The following is a 19,356-nucleotide window of genomic DNA, read 5'->3' as shown; positions in this document are numbered from 1 at the left end:
AAAATATGTAGGGACGCCTGCTTCTCCCTCTCCCTCTGCCGCTCCCCCCAGCTTATGCGCGCTCTGTCTCTCAAATAAATAAAATCTTGAAAAAATATATATTTACGCAGCTAAGTAAAATCCTACAAAATATGAATTGATTCAAAGAAACATCAATTATGGCCACAATTTTGAGAACTGTGCATGACCGCAGCTGGGGAAATGTTGTTTGGGAGCCAGCTCCCGACCACAGGAGGGCTTGTGTTCCCAAAGGTAATGTCTACTCATGAAATATAGATGACCTTCTCTAAGTTCCTCCCAAAGTATCGCTGCAGGGCTCTCAGGTCAAGTCTAGTACTGGTTCCCAGCGTCCCTTCCTCCAAGTTGCATGAGCTCAGAACAGAGTTGCATGGGGACATGTGGGAGTATTTTGTACACATTTCTTTGTAATATCGTGACATATCTCTAGGTCAATGTGTATGTAGACCCAAAACATTCTTCCTTAATAGCCATATAATATTTCATAGCAGTCAGTCCTCTTTTGTTAGCCATTTAGATTGTTTCCTTTTTTGTTTCTTTCTTTCTTCTTTTCTTTTTTGTGCCACAAACAGTAAGGCAACAAATAAACTGTAGAGATTGGTTAGTATAATTGTTAAAACTATATTGTATAATTGAAATTTGCTGAGAGATTAGAATTCAAATGTTTCCACCAAAAAAACCCTCACACCTGAATATGTAATTAGCTTATCGGGGTGAAACCTACTACAATGTATATGTATATCAAATCGCTACTTTTTACACTTTAAAATATCTTACAGTCTTTTCAGTTGTATCTCCACAGTGCCGAAAAAAGAAAGAGAAAAACATTAAAAAATACAGAATGGTTGTATTTACATCAGAATATGTTAGTAATAGGTCAAAGAATATTACCAGCGATTATGAAATACAAATTATAATGATAAAGGAGTTAGTTCATCAAGAAAACATAACAGTCTCCGATCTATATTCACTCAATAACAAAGCTTCAAAATATAGGAAGCGAAAATTTACCTAACTGAAAGGAGAAATAAATATAAGTGGACAATTGTAGTTTGAGGTTTACACTCTTCTCCCTCAGTAACTGATAAATACGGTAAGTTGGGTCTTTGAGAAAATAAGTCATTTACCCAAGCCCACTCCGTGAGTGGAAGATCCAGGATTCTGGGTCAAGATTGACCCCAAAGTGCTCCCCGTACCTAACACTGCAGGTACAGTGTCTGAAAACAAAGGACGTCAGTGCTTATTAAAATAAGTTACAGCAAAAATGTCCCAGTAAAGATACCTCCCTAAAGATAGAAGACATAGGTTCTTGCCCAGGGAAGAGTTCATGACGAGCTCTGAGACCTCGGGCAGGCCAGCTGCCCTCTCTGAGTCTGTTTTCCAGCTCTGCATGATGGTAATGGCTGTACCTTCCCTGATTACTGCCAGGCATGCGGAGAATCTCCTGATGTAAGGTGTGAACGGTGTGCTATGGAGGTGAAGTCACAATTACTTGCAGGGGAGGCAGGAGAGTGGCAGGTATGATGAGAGAAATTGGTTGGAGCCCACTGGGCACACGGTGAGGTGGCCTCAGGGCTCCGCTCTGCACAGGAGCATTAGTTTGGTCTGTAACTGAGACCGAGGACTCCTCTCTAAATAACGCAGTGGCTGGGTTTGGCCCAGTACTCGCCGAGAGTCTGTCTGAATTACCTGAGCATCAGACGAGAGACAGAAGCACGTGTTTGGTTCTGTTCGTAAGCAGCCATGGAAAATGACCCGGGGCTAGCCAGCGCTGCCCGCTTCTAATGCTTTTTTTTTGGGGGGGGGAGGGTCGGTGGAAGAGGAAGAGTGAGAATCTCAAGCAGGCTGCACACCCAGCACAGAGCCCAATGCAGGGCTTGATCTCACGACCCTGAGAGCAAGACCTGAGCCTCAGTAAAGAGTCAGATGCTTAACCAACCGAGGCTCTCAAGCGCCCCAGCCCTGCCAGAGTCTTGACCACAATATGAGAAAGTCAGTCCCCAGGCAGAGGTGCTTGGTGAGGGTTAGCGCTGGGCCTGGGTCCCCCGGCTGTGGTTTGCAAGTTACAGAAAACCGGATCTGATTGGATGAGCTGGGAGCACCTGCCAGCCTTGCAGCCAGTCACGAGTCAGGGATGCCAGATGCTGATTGGCTGTAGGCCTGGGAGCCAGGACACATCTGTGGAGTGGGAGGTGGGGTCAGCTCCTGTAGGAAGATCCCGGTTTGAGGGAGTCAGGGCTCAAGTTCCCCAGGGCTAGAGAGTATCAGCAGATTTGGGGCCAGACTAAAGGAGTCTGGGCATGGCCAGTGTCCCTCTTTCTGAAGTAATAAGTCACTCTGTTCTCTTTCTCTTTGGGGTTTTGGTGACCCTTCAAAACTAATCTCCAAACCCACCGTGACATGTAAATGTAGAAATTAGGTTAACTCCGGGCATCAGGGCACATTACACCACCTAAATTACTGGGTTCTTACTGGTGACTGTCTGTGTGCTTTAGTCATGCCTCACCTGCCTTCCCAGCATTAAAAACATCTCCTAACTGAAGTTATCAAATGAAGGCATGGATTTTTTTTCTTCGCTAGTAATAGGATTAGCTCAAACCAAGAATCCGGAAGTGCTTACCTGGGCCACCCCCCTTTCACAAAGGGTTGAGAGGAGTGTATGTCTGGTAGCAGCAAACCTGAAGGAAATAGCCTCTTGTAGCCCCAAGTATCCTCACTTTCCTTCTCCTGAGGAGGCTGGCAGAGCAGAGCCCCCCGGCCCCCATCCTCCCCGCGGTGTGGTTACCCCCTGCTTATGCATGGCCCGACCTGGGTGTTACTCAGCACCTTTCTCATAGACCTCGTGTCCCAGCCTATGGCATCACTGGATAGGAGAGAGTGATTTTTTTTTTAAAAGATTTTATTTATTTATTTGACAGAGAGAGGCACCGAGAGAGGGAACACAAGCAGGGGGGTCGGGAGAGGGAGAAGCAGGCTTCCCGCTGAGCAGGGAGTCCGATGCTGGGCTTAATCCCAGGACCCTGGGATCATGACCTGAGCTGAAGGCAGACACTTAACAGCTGAGCCACCCAGGTGCCCCAGAGAGGGACTTTTTGAGGACAGGTAGGTTAACACTGTCTTTTGGAAATGGCCAAGCATTATTTTCTGGTCATTTCATCAGTCTCAAATTCAGTTCATCAATTCTTTGAAGGAGAAATGGAAGCTTTATGAGCTTCCAGAGGGTATAGATTACAGAATATGATGATTTCTATTTCTATTAGGTAAGCAAGTCCAGATAATAGGCAATTGCTTTTTTGCAACTTGAATTTATTATGAAAATGGAAAAACACAAAAACAAAACCCCACCCCACCGGTTTCTCCAAAGTAGTGAGGGATTTGTTTGTTAAATAGAAAAGTCAAACTTTTCTCTCAATATAGGTAAGAGCCATAGGGTTTTTGTTGCTGTTGTTTGTTTTGTTTTTTTCTGGTGACATAGGTCAGGCTGGTCCCTTTGTGCCTTACTTTATACAATCTTAGAAAATAAGCCCTCTAGTGGGTTGAGTAGTCGGTCCCCTTCCCCTGCTAATATGTCCCAAGTTCTAACTCCTGGTGTCTGTGAATGTGACCTTGTTTGGAAATAGGTCCTTTGCAGATGTAATTAGGTTCAGGATCTTAAGAAGAAAACATCCTGGATTTATGGTGGCCCCTAAGTCCAGTAACTAGTGTCTTTATGAGAAGAAAAGAGCGGGAGGTTTAAGACGCACAGACACCGAGGAGAAGGCCATGGGATGATGGCGGCAGAGGCTGTAGCCAAGGGATAGCCTGGAGCCCCCCGAGCTGGAAGATGTAAGGAAGGATCCTCCTCTAGGGTCCCTGGAAGGAGTGTGGCCCCACTGACACCCTGATTGCAGATTTCCGACCACGAAATCTGGGAGAGAATAGATTTTGGCTCTTTGCAGTCATTTGTTGTGGTGGTTCTGGAAACCTAGTAAGTACCCTGTGTGCTTGAAGATTCAGGTGAAGAAAGGAAGCGGTTGGATTTGATATAGCAAAGCTGGGAAGACAAAAATAGATTTGCGGCCAGTGGTCTCACTGCTTTGAATCCTGAAACACCATTCACAAATGCTGGGGTGACACTGCAGTGTTACTCTGAAGTATATAATAATACTAGAGTAAACCGCTCACTTTATAATCTTAACACTGAAGCACGTTAAGGAAAAGATGGTGAATAATATATTGGGCCGATTGGAAGGATGACTTCAGCGTGACCTCACGCTTTTCCTCTTGGTAGGGTCAGTGTGGGGAAAGCAGAGACTAGGATGTGGCCTTCACAGTTCTGGTTCTGGCTGCCTTTCTTCCAGCCACTCCTGAGACAGAAATTCTAAAATGCTTTGAGTGAGAAAAGTGTAGTTTTTGGTCCTATTTGCCTGTGAGGACACACAGCCGTATTTTCTTTGCAGATAAAGTTTATGAAAGTTTCTTAATCAGAAAGCTGTTCTGCAGTGAGTTTTCGTTCTTTTTTAGATTTTTATTTATTTATTTGACAGAGATAGAGACAGCCAGCGAGAGAGGGAACACAAGCAGGGGGAGTGGGAGAGGAAGAAGCAGGCTCATAGCGGAGGAGCCTGATGTGGGGCTCGATCCCATAACGCCGGGATCACGCCCTGAGCCGAAGGCAGACGCTTAACCACTGTGCCACCCAGGCGCCCCTGAGTTTTCGTTCTTGAGGGAAATATGATAGGCTCGGGATCAAAGGCTCTGTGTGCTCTTTCGGATTTTGTCTTTCCAAGGATGTGACTTCCTGTTCTGCCCTCCCCAAGTCACCTGTCCTTGATACCACACCGTGTAGACTATGTGAGTTGTGGCACACACCAGGTATATGGGTATGTACTCATTTGTTCAGACGCCCTAATGACTCCAGGCTTGTGCCAGACTCCCAGCATTCCACAGCCTGTCCGAGAAGCAACGTGTGCGCTCTGATTCCATGTGCTAAAAGGAGGCAGTTAGAAAGCCCCATGGGGTCGTATGTGAGGAAGCCGTTAATTCTGACTGGGAGATGTCATCTGGGAAGGCTTCACATGGGAAAGAACACTTTAGTGGGATCTCGAAGGGTGCACGGAGGTTTTCCAAAAAACGATCGCGGGAGCAGTGGAACTGGTAAGCCGCCTTTACTGAGCACCTACCACGGGCCGGGCAGTGATCCCAGCGCTTAGTTAAGCCTCGTGAGTTCTTTACGAGGCAGAGGTGCTGTTATTCACCATCGCTGACAGGTAAGGAAGCTGAATCAGAGTGCGTTTCAGTGACCTTCCCGAGTGACACAGGTGGCATGGGACCGGGTGATCCGGCTCCTGAGCCTGGCCCTGCATCCCTCACCACACACCACGCTCCAGCTCCTCCAGGCGGCAGGGGCATCGGAAGTGGGGGGAGACGCTTGCAGCCCGTGACCAGGTAAGGAAAGTGTAGGTGTTTCATCGTCCCCCTGCCCCCCACCCTAGCGATATGTGACGCTTACCAGCGCTATGCCGTGAGAAAGTGGCCGGACGCTTCTGAATTGGTTTTTTCTCAAAGTAGGATTGGTAGTGGGCCTGTCCTCGGTGATGGAGCCACCTGTACCCCTCTGTCCTTCCTTTGCTGCTTCTTCATCCTCTCATGGCGTCCCTCTCCTCTCCTTTTCTTCTGACCCAATATTTATTGAATGGAAGATGCAGGAGTGCAGCAAGGAACGATCAGAAAATGAGGTGTTTACTGAGGTGTAATAGACACACCATGAAATGCACCTGTTTTGCAGTTTGATGAGATTTATGGGGAGTCCTCTCACCGGCACCACCGCAGTCAAGATGTGGCACATTTCCGTCATCTGCACAGGCTCCTTCTTGCTTCTGTTTAGCCAGTCCTTTCTCCCCGCCAGCCTCTGACAACTACTCATCTAATCTTTGTCACTCTCCTTCTGCCTTTTGTAGAATCTGACATGAATGGACTCATACGGTATGTGCCCCAGCTTCTTTCACTGATCATACCTGCTTTTGGACTCATCCACGTGTTTGCACGTATCTGTAGTTTACGTGAATGATACCGCGTTGTGTGGGCATGCCGTACTTTGTTTATTCATTCACCAGAGGCCGTGTGGATGATTTCCAGTTTTGGGCTAGTATGAGTAAACGTTCTGGGTCCCTATATGGCCATTTGTTTTCATTTCTTTGGGGTGAGCACATAGAAGTCATTCCATTGTCTTTTAGACTATTTTTGGCTAGACATATTTTTTCCCCTTTACACACAATTCCATCATCCGCAGCATTTCTGGGTCTGTTTCTAATGCTTGATTTTTCTCCTGGTTACCCGGTCATGTCAGGTTGGCTGTTGTCCATTGTGAATTTTACCTTGTTGAGTGCCAGGTTTTGCTGTATTCTTCTAATCGGTGTTGACTTTGTTCTGGCTTGCCAATCAGTGGGATTCTTTTGAGGTGGCCTTTAAGCTTCTTCAGGGCAGGTCCAGGGCAGCCTTTACTGCGGCTAATTTAGCTTCTCTGAGCATTCTGTCCAGGGTCCCCTGCCTTGGAACGTTTCTCCAGTCTGGCTGATTGGAACACAGGCTGTGTCCAGCCCTGTGTGTGTTCCAGAATCGTCCAGCTTTACTGGAAATTCTGTCCTCGGCCTTGCGTACACGGCTGAGTATTGAGCCAAAGACCCCAGAGGCCCCTCTGCAGATGTTAGGATATTTTCCCCACGCAGCGCTCCTTTCTCTCAGATAAACTACCTCCAAATTCTAGCTGCCTTCACCTCCCTGAACCCTGACCTCTGTCGTCTGATCTCAACAAGAGGGTGGAGTTTTATTTGAATTTACTCTTCCTACAGTAACCAGGGGACTCACCTTCATGTTTCTTTATTTCTACCTGTTTTCATAGAGCCTGAAAACAATTGTTTCATGGTCTGATTTTTCTAGGTACAGCAGGTGGGACATTTCTGGGTCATGAATGGAAACAGAAGTCCAAGCATTAATTTTTGGTGGGTGAGGCTGATCAAAAGCAAGTAAATAAGTTACGTAATTTCCAAAGTGTGGTGATTTCTATGACATAAAATAGGATATTATGTAAAAACAGTACAGAAATGAGACTAGTCAAAGAAGACCCTCCCTCTGGGGATTAATGAGAGAACCTAGAAAGGGCTTAGCATTCTATCTGGCACAGAGTGTTTTATGATTTTCCTGTGTTGATACCATATTCTTCTTAACAAGCGGAATAGCATGGTGGCTATGGGCACAAAGTCTGGAGTAAGACTTTCTGGGTTTTAGTTTTGGGTCCAGCATTCAGTAATAAAATCTTGGGTGAGTTTTTATGCCTTCGTTTTCTCATCTGTAAAATGGGGTTGACTAGGGTTCTTCCTCATAGATTTATTATGAGAATTATATGAATAAAAACATGAAGGTATAAATAGCGCCCACATATCATAACTGTGCCATAGCATCTTCTGGTTTTTGTTGTTTTTTGCCTTACTTGTACACCCAGCCATGCCCCAAGCACGTGTGCTGAACATAGGATTTTGCTCTACTGTGTTCCATAGGGAGGCCTCCAGGGACGTGACTGTGTTGAGAATCCCTGGCAGGTGCACCCCACTTTCAGGGGCAATTTGCCAGGGTCCTGGCACGTAAGGATGATCCCCTGTGCCGGGGCCAAGCCCAGCGGCCTCAGCTGCAGGCACAGGCTACAAGAGGCAGGGCTGGACTGGGGCAGGCGAGCCCTGTGGTGGACACAGAGGCACCGGTTGTACGGAGCCGAAAGCCCTGTGGCTCAGGCGAGAGGTCTGCACGCTTCCGTTTTCTTTGTTGCTGGCTCAGCCGGCTTCCTGCCGATCATGGTCTACCCTGATTTCAGTGGCTCACTAGCTCCCTGTCTTTCTCTGCTTGTCTCCCTCATTTGTCTCTGTCCCTCTGCCCTTGCTCACTCTGCCCAGGTCGGTCTGTCTTTGTATATCTCCCTGTCTGTCTGTCTCTCTCCCTGTCTCTTTAGGACTATACGTTCTCAGTCTTTCTGTCTGTCTGCCTTTTTCTTTTTTTTATATTAATTTTTTTATTATATTATGTTAGTCACCATACAGTACATCCCTAGTTTTTGATGTAAAGTTCCATGGCAGAGATAATGCTAAGCGAAATAAGTCAAGCAGAGAAAGACAATTATCATATGGTTTCACTCATTTATGGAACATAAGTAGGAAGATCGGAAGGAAAAGAAAGGGTAGAAGAAAGGGGGGGTAAACAGAAGGGGGAATGTTGGCCTTTTTCTGTTTTGGACCATGAGTTCTTCCTCCCTCCCATCCCCTCTCTTCAGCCCCTCCCCCGCTCCTGCCTTGTCCCTCCCTCCCTCCTTCTCCATCCATCCTCACATGGAAGGAGCCTGCCTGAGGGACTGAGAATCTGCCCAGGCCGGCAGCCCAGGCTCCCCTGCTCACTGCAGTCGCATACGGCACCAGCCAGTCCACAGTAACTGTCGGGGGGTTGTTCAGGTTAGAACCGAGTTCTCCTTGTAGGCTCGGGTTTCAGAGGTGCTGAGCTTAACCTCAGAATCCTCTCTCTCCCCGAGGCGCTGTCAGATCTGGTTTAGCTTTTCACTGAACCAGTGTCTTCAGCGTGCTGGTCCTCTGACAACCAAAAGTTGTATTAAATTTCAACGTAGCTCAGACTGGATGGGAAGGTTCCTTCCCCCCAGGCAACAAAAAAGCACTGCGTGCAGGTTACAGGTGTATTGGAGGAAGGGCCAATCATGAAGCAGTGGAAGGAAATTAGAAAAAACACGTGTAATCGTCATCCAGAGCCTGGATGTGGGGACACATAGGACCTGCCCGAGCTAGAGGTGGCCAAGGTGCGGCCAGCCTGTAATCCCGTGTGCATTCTGCGTGTGTCCCTCTGACTCGCACGTGGTGTTTGTGAGGCTGCCCTTCTCCTCCCTGAGCTTCAGGGTTTACCTCCCTCTCTCTGCTCCCGTGTTGCTGCCTCTGTCTAGCTTTTTAAAAAATGCCTGTGTCTTGTTCTATCTGTCTCTCTCTGTTTGACTTAAGCTTGTGTGTTGTCTGCAAGTCTCTCTAGCTTTCAGCCTGGCCCTCCTGTCACCTTCAGTCAACAGCTGCGGTCAACAGCTGCGGTCAGCAGCTGTTCGGTCAACAGCTGAGACCTTGCCGCCCCCCAGGCAGTGCGGGAGGCAGTGGTCCCTGCCCCCACAGAGCCTCCAGGCTTGCAGCCGTCACTGGCTCCAGTCTGCCCCCTGCAGACCCTCGGGATGCACACGGAGCCGTGTCAGGACTCAGCCATGTGCATCCTGCTGTGTGGGCGGTGGACAGAAACGTGACTGTGAGGCCCCCTGGGCAACTGCCTTCCCTGTGTGTGACCCTGAACCTCGTCCGTTTGGTGGCCCTTACCACCTTGCTGCTCCTAGTCACCGGTGTGGGTGAGCTCGCCGGACACCCTGTGTGGCTGCTGGTCACAGGTCCTTCCACGCGGCTCTTGTCTCTTCCTTCCACGCTGCGACCCAGGAGACACCTGGACCTTACTCCCACGGAGACACATTGTATCAGCTCCTTCTGAGCGCCCTTCTGTTCAAAATAACTTTCTCCATGTTATTTGGGGACTCATAAAGAGCTGAATTTGAAATCACTTACTGCTTAGTGGATAATAAATTATTAGAACCCCAAAATAACTATCACATGGAACTGGGCTGATTTCAGAGTTATATAATACACAACAGTGGGATTGAAAATCATTGTTTAGGTTGGAGCCAGTGTCCTTGTTTATCTCTGAGTGAAGCTTACATCTGTCTTGCAGCTTTAGAAATCAGAAGTCGGGGTGTCTGAGATCAAAACAGGGTCAGAGTTAGATTCTCGTTCAGGGGCTGACACCCCTGGGCCAGGGACCAGAGGAGGTAGGCTGCTGGGCCTCTCAGACTGTAGTCCGGACCCTCCCACACTGGGGGAGCAGCTGGAATGGAACCTGCTGGAGGCCGATGTGGTCATGGTGTAGGGCTTTGGGGCTACTTGGCTGTTCCTACTAAACCTTAAGTTTCGCATTTGTAAAATGTCTTCTTACAAGGTGTTAAAATCAAAGCTTGTACAGTTCTGTCTTTTATCCTTACAGCTTTTAAGTTAGGCAAAGAAATGGAGTGTTGGCTTCGTTTTACAGGTGAGGAGCTGAGAGGAGGAGCAGCAGGGCGGCCAGAATGATGGGCTCGGGAGTCTACCTGCTTTTGTTCACATCCCGGCTTGGCTGCCTAGCAGAAGTGGGATTCCGGCCAAATTAAAGGACCCTTTTCAGCCCTGGTTCCCTCATTTGCGCAATGAGGATGAAAGTAGTAATCCTTCAATAGGGACATTTGAGGATTGAAATATTAATAAGGCTGGTTAATGTTTATCAAGTATTTATGATGCAGCCGGCTGTTCTTCAGAGTGATTTTTACTTTTAGATGTCAATACATATTATACTGTATTTATTATAAATATGCGTCATTATTAGCAGATAATGCATGTAAATCACTTAGAACGGTGCCTGGCACTTACCTAAGTGTTTAAGGAAAGTTAGTTGTCATAAACAATGTTCATTAGGCACTAACCATGTCCTGTATCTATGCATTTATGCACTGATTTGGTTCTTCATATTATTTTAAAATTTCCTAGGAGTCTGAATAAATACATTTCCCAAAAACCTTCAGCAACCCCAGGTGGCAACATCCTCTCTCTCTACACAAACACGCATTATTGCTGTTTTTATGAAATGTTTGAGTCCCAGCCATGATGATCCTTGGTCCGCACATGCTTCAGTGTGAATTCCCCAACACTCTTGCACAGGTAGGGTGAGATTATCAAAATCAGGAGGTTAAGAATGGATACAAAGAATTACCTCGGCCCCAGACCTTACTCAGATTTCCTTGAGCATCCCGCTTGCACTCATTATAGCAAAAGAAGCGCACCTGTTTTTCTGTTGGAGGAGCCGGTCTGGCGTCACGCATACATTTGTTATGTCTGTCTGTCCTCTTCAGTGTGGGCATTTCTCAGTCTTTGAGTTTCAGACTGTGACGCCTTTGAAATGTACAGTCCAGTTGTTTCATAAATGTGCCCCAAAATATGACTTTGATGTTTCCTCATTGTCAGACTCACTCTTTTTGGAAATGCTTCATAAGTGATGTTATGTCCTTTTGCAGGACGTCGGATGTCTGTTTATCCCGCTAAGTGATGTTACCTTTGATCACGTGCATGACGTGATGTATGCTGGGTTTTGATGCCATATACTTACTGCTTTTCTCTTTGAAGTTAATAGATCTCATGCACAGAGATACATGGCACTATATGAATAGCCTGTTTCTTATCATACTTTTAATTACTAGTAGCGTTCATGCTGACTCTTGCCTGAAACAGTTACGGTGATAAATGGGGGTTGCCAGATGGTGGTATTTCAATATCATCATCCATTTTTTCATTTATTGGTTGGAATTCTACCCTAAGGATGATGTTTCCTTTCTCCCGTTTGTTTGTTTATATCAGTATGGACTCAGAAGCTTATTATATATTATATATGTTATGTAATATGTTATATTATTATAATTAGCTATTACAGTTACTTATAGTACTGTAAGATTATCCCGGATTGGCCAGTGGGAGTTCCTTCAAGTGGTCTTCTAGGTCCTTTTGACATTTGTTTGAGCACTCTGTTCCCTTCTGGCTCCACAATATATTTTAAGCTCATTATCTTGTGCTTTCTGTCCTTTGGCCCTAGAATCAGCCATTTCTCTGAGGAGCTCTGTTTCCCTTTTCTTGGAGAAGATACTTAGAACTAAAATCTGGGTCTTGCTGTGCTGATTGCCAGGATGTAATTGCATCAAAACCCTCTGAGTGAAGAGAACAATGGAAAACTGATACAAATCCACACCTACATTTGCACACCCATAAACACACACACACACCCATTGTCCCCCATGAGTTCACGGCTATACTCCACTTCCAGTTCATGACCAGAGTTAACTCTTACCCTTTCTTTTTTCCATTAAAAAAAAAAAAGATATATTTATTTTAGAGAAAGGAGAGAGCACGAGTGGGAGTGAAGATGGAGAGAGAGAAAGAATCCCAAGAAGACTCTGCAGAGTGTGGAGCCTGACCGGGGGGATCTCCATCTTACGACCCTGAGATCACAAACTGAGCCGAAACCAAGAGTTGGACGCTTAACTGACTGCACCACCCAGGCGCCCCTCTCTTTTCCATTTTAAGTTCACTTCTCTAGCAGTGAGAAACCTGGCTCTCATTATTACCAACACATGCTCAGTCCTAGAATGCACTAAGTAGTTTTGGAATTGCTAACCCATAGTGTTATGGAGAGCACACCTAACTAGAATTCAGTATGTGTTTACACATACTTGTATTTTTGGCCTGAGAGTCAAAATAGTATGCTGAAAGTTGTATGCAGCTCCTAGATTTTCATAGCTTTAAACAATGATGGTTTACTCTTGCACACATTGAAGGTCCGGCACACATCAGCTGGGGGCTTTGCACTGCATTATCTTTTCTCTGGACCCAGGTTGACAGAGAAGCAACCCAATGTCCATCCACTAATAACTGGGTAAATTAAAGGTGGGTCTATGCATACAATGGAATATTACTCAACCATAAAAAGGAATGAAGTGCTTACACAGGCTACAACATGAATAAACCTTGAAAACATCACACTTTGTGAAATAAATCAGACACAAAAGGGCATGTATAATATGATTCCATTTATATGAAATGTGCAGAGTAAGCAAATGCATAGTGATGAAGGGGAGGATGGGGAGTGACTAGCACATGCATGTGGTGTAAAATATTATCCAGCAGGTCAAACAATCAGTTGGATCCATATGTTGGTTCACAGTAGTGTGGTGTGCTTCAGTTTCCTTACCTGTAAAATGAGAATTTTTTCAAAGGATTTAAAAGGATGACAGACGGGGGTACCTGCGTGGCTCAGTCAGTCAAGCGCCTGACTCTTGGTTTTGGCTCAGGTCATGATCGCAGGGTTATGAGACCAAGCCCTGCATCAGGCTCTGCGCTCAGCACAGAATCTTTGCTGGAGGGGCGCCTGGGTGGCACAGCGGTTAAGCGTCTGCCTTCGGCTCAGGGCGTGATCCCAGCATTGTGGGATCGAGCCCCCACATCAGGCTCCTCTGCTGTGAGCCTGCTTCTTCCTCTCCCACTCCCCCTGCTTGTGTTCCCTCTCTTACTGGCTGTCTCTATCTCTGTCAAATAAATAAATAAAATCTTTAAAAAAAAGAAAAAAGAATCTTTGCTGGAGATTCTCGCTCTCCCAACCCCTCTGCCCCACCACCCATTTGCACATGTGTGTTCTCTCTCTCTCTTTCTCTCTCAAATAAATAAATAAAATCATTTAAAAAAAAGAAAAAAGGGTTGACAGACAAATAAGACATGCCTTCCAGTTCTCTTTTGGGGCACTTCGTTTGGCTGGATTTCACTGTCCACTTGAACTTAGGTATGGGTGATGAAACTCGTGTGGAATAATGAGCGCAGGTCCAGTCAGAAGCTCTAAGAACACAAGACCCCATGCTCTCCCTTTCTCTGTCACAACAACAGTGGCTACTCTGCCAGCCTGGCTCCAGAGTAAGGATAGTGCAATGCAAAGTCATGAAGATTTACACCTGTGTCTTATTCTGAGAGGTTTGTAGCTCTTATGTTTGTGTTTTTGATCCATTTTGAGTTAATTTTTGTACGTGCTGTGAGGTAGGGGTCCAGCTTTTTTTTTTTTTTCTTCATGTGGATATTCAGTTATTCCAGCATCTTTTGTTGAAAAGACCATTCTTTGAAACCTTTGAATTGTCTTGGCACCCTTGTCAAAAATCAATTGGTTGGAAATGGAAAATGTGAAGCTTTATTTCTGGAAAGTCAATTATATTCAGAAAAGGGTGAGTCCTCCAGCCTTGTTCTTTTTAAAGATCATTTTGAGTATTGGAGTCCCTTCATTTTCATATGGATTTGGGAAACAATTTGTCAATTTCCATAAAAAAGCAGCTGGAAATTTCATGATGATTGCATCAACTACATAAATCACTGAGGAGTATTGTCATCTTAACATTATTAAGTATTTCAATCTATGAACGCAAGATGTTTTTACATTTATTTAGGTATTCTTTAGTTCTTTTCAATGATATTTCATAGCATTCACTGTACATTTTTACACTTCGGTTAAATTTATTTTAAGTAATTTATTATTGTTGATGCTATTGTACACAGTAACTTACCTTCGCTCTTATTTCATTGATTTCCCATATTGTTTTCTCTTCCTTCTACTATTCATTTCCACTCTATTCTTCATTTGTAAAATTCTGTGACAGATGCTAGCATAAACCAACAATACACTGAGAAAGAATTTTTCTGAGAAACAATTTTAGTGGCTCTAATACACAAAGAACTCCAAGTAATTCATTTAAAAAATACAACAGGCAAATAGAAAAATGAAAGTATAATTAGAAAAATAACATAATCGAACAATTCACAGGAAAGCAGATGCAAATATAAAATAAAAGTATGAGACAAATGTTCAACTTCCTTTTGAGTTCAGAGAAATATTAAGGTAGCAACAAAATGCCTTTTTTTTTTCTTTTACTTTTCAATACTGACAAAAGATAAACAGATTGATCCCATAAAACGGTGGCAAGCATGGAGCCACAGTCTCCTGTATTACTGATAGATGTGAAAACTGCTACTATATTATTGAAAAACAATCAGGCAGTACTTATTAAAATGAAAAATATGCATGCCCTTGGGTTTTTGTTTTTGTTTTAAAAGTTTATGCATTATGGTATGTTTGCCACAAGTAAAGCTACCATCTGTCATGGTCCGTCGCTATTACAGCATCACAGACTGTATCCCTTATGCTATCCCTTTTATTCCTGTGACGTCTTCATCCACTCTGTTCTTTATTCCTTTCTTCTTTCCGCTTCTTTTGGGTTTAGTTTGCTCTTTTTTTTCTAATTCCTTAAGGTGGAAGCCTAGGTTATTGGATTGAGATTTTTTTTTTCTTTCTTATAATGCAGGCATTTACAGCCATAGATTTATCTCTAAGTACTACTTTCCCCGCATCCCGTAAGTTTTGGTATGCTGTTTTTGTTTTCACTCATCTCAAAGCATTTTTCCAATTTCCCTTGTGATTTCTGCTTTGAACCATTTATTGCTTAAAAGGAGGCTGTTTAATTTCCACATGTTTGTGGATTTTCCACATTTTGTCCTCTTTTCGTGCTCTACTTTGACTCCATTCCTATAGGAGAATACACTAGTGAATTTTCCATTTTCAACTCCAGGATTTCCATTTGGTTCTTTAGTTCATAATTATTCATGATTTATATTTCTTTATTGGCATTCACTCATTGGTGAGAAACCTTTTTCATACTTGCCTTTGCTTCTTTAGACATGATTTTTTTTTAAGTTCTTTGAATGTATTTGAAATAGCCGGTTTAAAATATTTGCATCTTTGTCTAATAAGTGCAACATCTGGGCTTGCTCAAGGACAATTCTTCTTGATTGCTTTTTATCCTGTGACTGGGCCATACTTTTTTGTTTGTTTGCATGTCTCCTAATTTTGTTGTTGTTGAAAAGTGGAAAATTTTAAATAATATAATGTAGTGACTCTGAAATTAGGTTCTCTTTTTCCCTGGGTTTTCTTTATTGTTATTTGTGGTAGTAGTTTGTTTAATGACTTTTATGAACAATTCTGTTAAGTCTCTATTCTTTGTTGTGTGTGATTGCCGAAGTCATTGGCCTGTGTGGTAGTCAGCTAATTATTGGACAGAGATTTTCCTAGACACTTGGAGTCAGTAAGTGCCCCAGTCTTTACCAAGAGGCTCTTTGGGTGTGTTGGGACATACTTTAAATATTAGCCAGGCATTTGACAGCTCTGCCTTAGCTTTCACTTCCTGCTTTCATAGAACCTCAAAGTCAGCAAGAGGTGAGAGCTTATAGGCTTCTCAGGTCTTTTTTGAGTGTGAACACAGTCCTGGGCATGCACACAGCTCTAAGTTAAGCATGGTCTTATAGATTCCCCAGGTATTAGCTTTTCACAGCACCTCTGCATATCTCATTCATCATCTTTTCCTTTTAAGCTTTTGGGTTGGTCTATTTTCTCCACACCAGACTTTATTCACCACCTATGAAGTTAAACAATTGCCTACAATTGCTTTTAACAAATACCTCTAGGGAAAAAGGTTTTCACACTGGGTGAACTCAAAGTCAAGTCAAATACTGACAGCCTTCCGAATGGGATCTTCCAGGGGGCTATCAGACAAGTCAAATAATGGCAGTTCTTTGGGAATTAGGGTATGAAAGGTCTCCAGCCCTGATCTGATCTCTCCAGTGGCTTTTGAACTACAAATCCAGGGGTTTTGACTGTGAATATGGGCTGTAATTTTTTAAAGCTACTGTGGGGCTGAAAAGTAGGGGATGGGAATAAATCAAGTTAAAAAGCCACAAAGTTCTCTGTTTTTTAACCAAGATTCAGCCATTTTTCTTGAATAAATGCTCTCCTGGTTACATAAGCCTTTGTTTTATTTCCAGAGTTCTAAAAAAGTTGATTTTGAATTTTTTTTTCCAGTTTTCTCATTGTTTTTATGGAGAGACTTTTCGGATGTCCTTACTCTGCCATTTTCACTGATGCTGCTCTAGTGTGCAACATTAATGGAAACTCATCTTCATAAAGGAATATAAATATGCTTTCAAGACATAAAACCTAGAGCCTGCACAAATAGGAACAGAATAAAAGACTTGCATTTTGATAGATGGTGAATTTTTATCAGTCTCTGGCACCAGGGGATGATTTAAATGTAATATTTAACAAGATAAATTGCTTTCTCAATGTGTCAGAGGCAGGTAGGATTGCCTTTGGGATTTGGGGGAGGCCATTGATGGACACTGGAAAACATGGTTGCAAAAATCTCAGCCACGTAGGCAAAAACTAAAGGAAGAAACATGGCTGCAGAGGTATTTGAGATAAAATCACAAGCTTGGATCAGTTGTGATTGGTTGTTAGGAGAAATAAAGTCACCTCTCTTGAAACTCAGTTTGGTAAAATTTTGTGGTGTCTTCCTTGAAGGCTGTGAGCTTCTACAGGGTAGAGATTGGTGTTCATTTTAGAGCATAACATGTTGCCTATTCTCACACGTATTTGTCAAGACCTTCAGTTGTAAGTTGGCTTAAGTATGACAGTTTATCTTATATATCGGAATTTCCAAAGATAGCAGACACAGATATAGTTGGATTCAGAAACTCAGAAATCTTTCCCAAGAATTTGTCTTATCCTACTCTTGTCTTTGATTTCCTTTGTTTGCATTTCACTTGAATCAGTCTTTGAGGACATGACACTGACATACCTCAATGGTCCATATTTGGGTCATGTGCTCATCTGTGAAGCCTGACTTGGTGGTCTGAGGTCAGCACCATAGGCGATATTCATTGGTAGCCGAGTAGGATGATACCCAAAGGGAAATAAAATTGTCATTACAAACAGACGGTTGGATGGATGTTCAGCATCCGTGAATGCTCATCAGGCAGAATTACTGCCTGCCCATAATACACAGCAAACACCCATACTGATTTTTTCAGTTGCATTGTGAGTAGAATTTAGCCATTTGTTCTAGAATCATGATATAGTCTCTGTTCTTTGTACACATTGCAATCACACCTGCACCCACACCACTATCCCACCTTTGGTGAGTTCTCATCTCAACTTCTGCAGTACTTCCTGCTTCCTGTCCTTGCTATACCCCTAAAATATAAAGGTACATATAGTTCGTGTCCCTGGTGGCAATAGGATACTCAGGAACATGAACTAGAGTTACATGCTTTTGGACTTAACTCCTTGAGAGTCCATACAGAGGAGAGGGCATATGTAAAAAATCCTAACTTATATTTTCATCTTTCTTAGATTGGGTTGGCATTGTTTACAACTGCTCGTTACAAAGTTGATGTTTTTTATTGACAAGTAGCTATTATGTTTCAGGTTTACTCTCAATGAATAGTAAATCTGTAAACTGGGAGTAATACTAGGAATTATCTTGGAAGGGTTGTTGAGTAAACTGAATGAGCAATTAATTACATGGAAAGTACTTAGAACACTGCCTATCATCATCATCATTATCACTTATTGACTCCATCTCTTACCCATCTTCAGGTTTAAGGTGGATAATGAGGGGCTGATTTAGAAAATTGAATGTGGAACCCACTTAGTCCTTGAGCTGAGAATACGGGCTCCAAGAGTGAAAGGAGCACTTGAAATAAATCATCCATTGGGTTGATTCTGGTGGAACCAAATACTGAGTGTTTGGAGGATCCCGCCGCTGAGCCGCATCACCCAGTTTCCCACCGGCTTCTCCAGTTGACTGTCTTTGGACAAGTGTGGAAGGACCATCTTCATCAGAGTCCCTTTGTGAACCTACCCCGTGGTTCTTTAATTCATTCATGGAGCCAGTTGTTCATCGCATCTCTGCAATACCTATATTTATTGAGCTCCTGTTGCTCATTATATGCCAATTCTGTTCTAAGCTTTTACACACATAGGTTCATTCAATCTTCATGAGGTCACCCCACGGGATGTATTTTTATTATTCCCATATTCCAGATCAGGGAGCTCAGGCACAGGGAGAAGTGAGTAACTCGTGGCGGATCTGATAAGGACTAGGAAAAGCCATTTAACACACCCCTACTCCCTGCCAGCTCCATGACAGACACTCACTTTCCCAGCCTCTTCTGCAGGTGGGCTGGCCATATGACAAGCTTTGGACTTCCTGATGAAAAGGGACAGCTGCAGCAGGTGCACTCTCTCCCCATCCCACCTTCTCTCTGCTGAGACAGTGGACGGATGGCTGGTGTGATGGACGCCATCTTGCAACCTTGAGGGAATGGCCAAGAGAATTGCGGAGAAGTAGCCCTGACCTCGTGGAGTCACCGGACCAGAGGCAGCAGCCACAATCCTCCAGACTCTGGTTCTGTCACGAAACCTGTGTTGGGTTATTTCACTTGAATCAGGTTTCCCGTAACGGCAGAGCCACTGAAACAGAGGCTCAGCCAGTTTCAAACTTGGACAGTCTGTTCCAGAGCCAGATACCGTCCCTGGTTCTGTGGATGCCATGCAGGTCAGAACAAAGGTGGCTGAGACCCTTGGGGAGTTTACAGTCTAATGAGTGGTTAGAATAGAAACATANCTTGGGGAGTTTACAGTCTAATGAGTGGTTAGAATAGAAACATAAACACAAGATAAACATAAGGGGAGCATTGGTGGTGATTACCGTGCAGGGAAGACTAGGCAGTGCTCATGCACCCCGTGGAGGGCAGAAAAGCCCCGTTCCTGTGAAGAAGTGGG

The 19,356-nt window shown here is 44.1% G+C and overlaps 1 protein-coding gene across 1 annotated transcript in view; it reads left to right on the top strand.

The window, feature by feature from the left end:
• The window catches only part of LOC105234635 (transmembrane protein 132B), a 316,926-nt gene that overhangs the window by 255,360 nt on the left and 42,210 nt on the right, over nucleotides 1-19,356 (top strand).

Source organism: Ailuropoda melanoleuca, chromosome 12 (assembly GCF_002007445.2).
Source record: "Ailuropoda melanoleuca isolate Jingjing chromosome 12, ASM200744v2, whole genome shotgun sequence".
Classification (NCBI taxonomy): Eukaryota; Metazoa; Chordata; class Mammalia; order Carnivora; family Ursidae; genus Ailuropoda; species Ailuropoda melanoleuca.
This window is presented reverse-complemented; position numbering and strand designations above follow the sequence as displayed.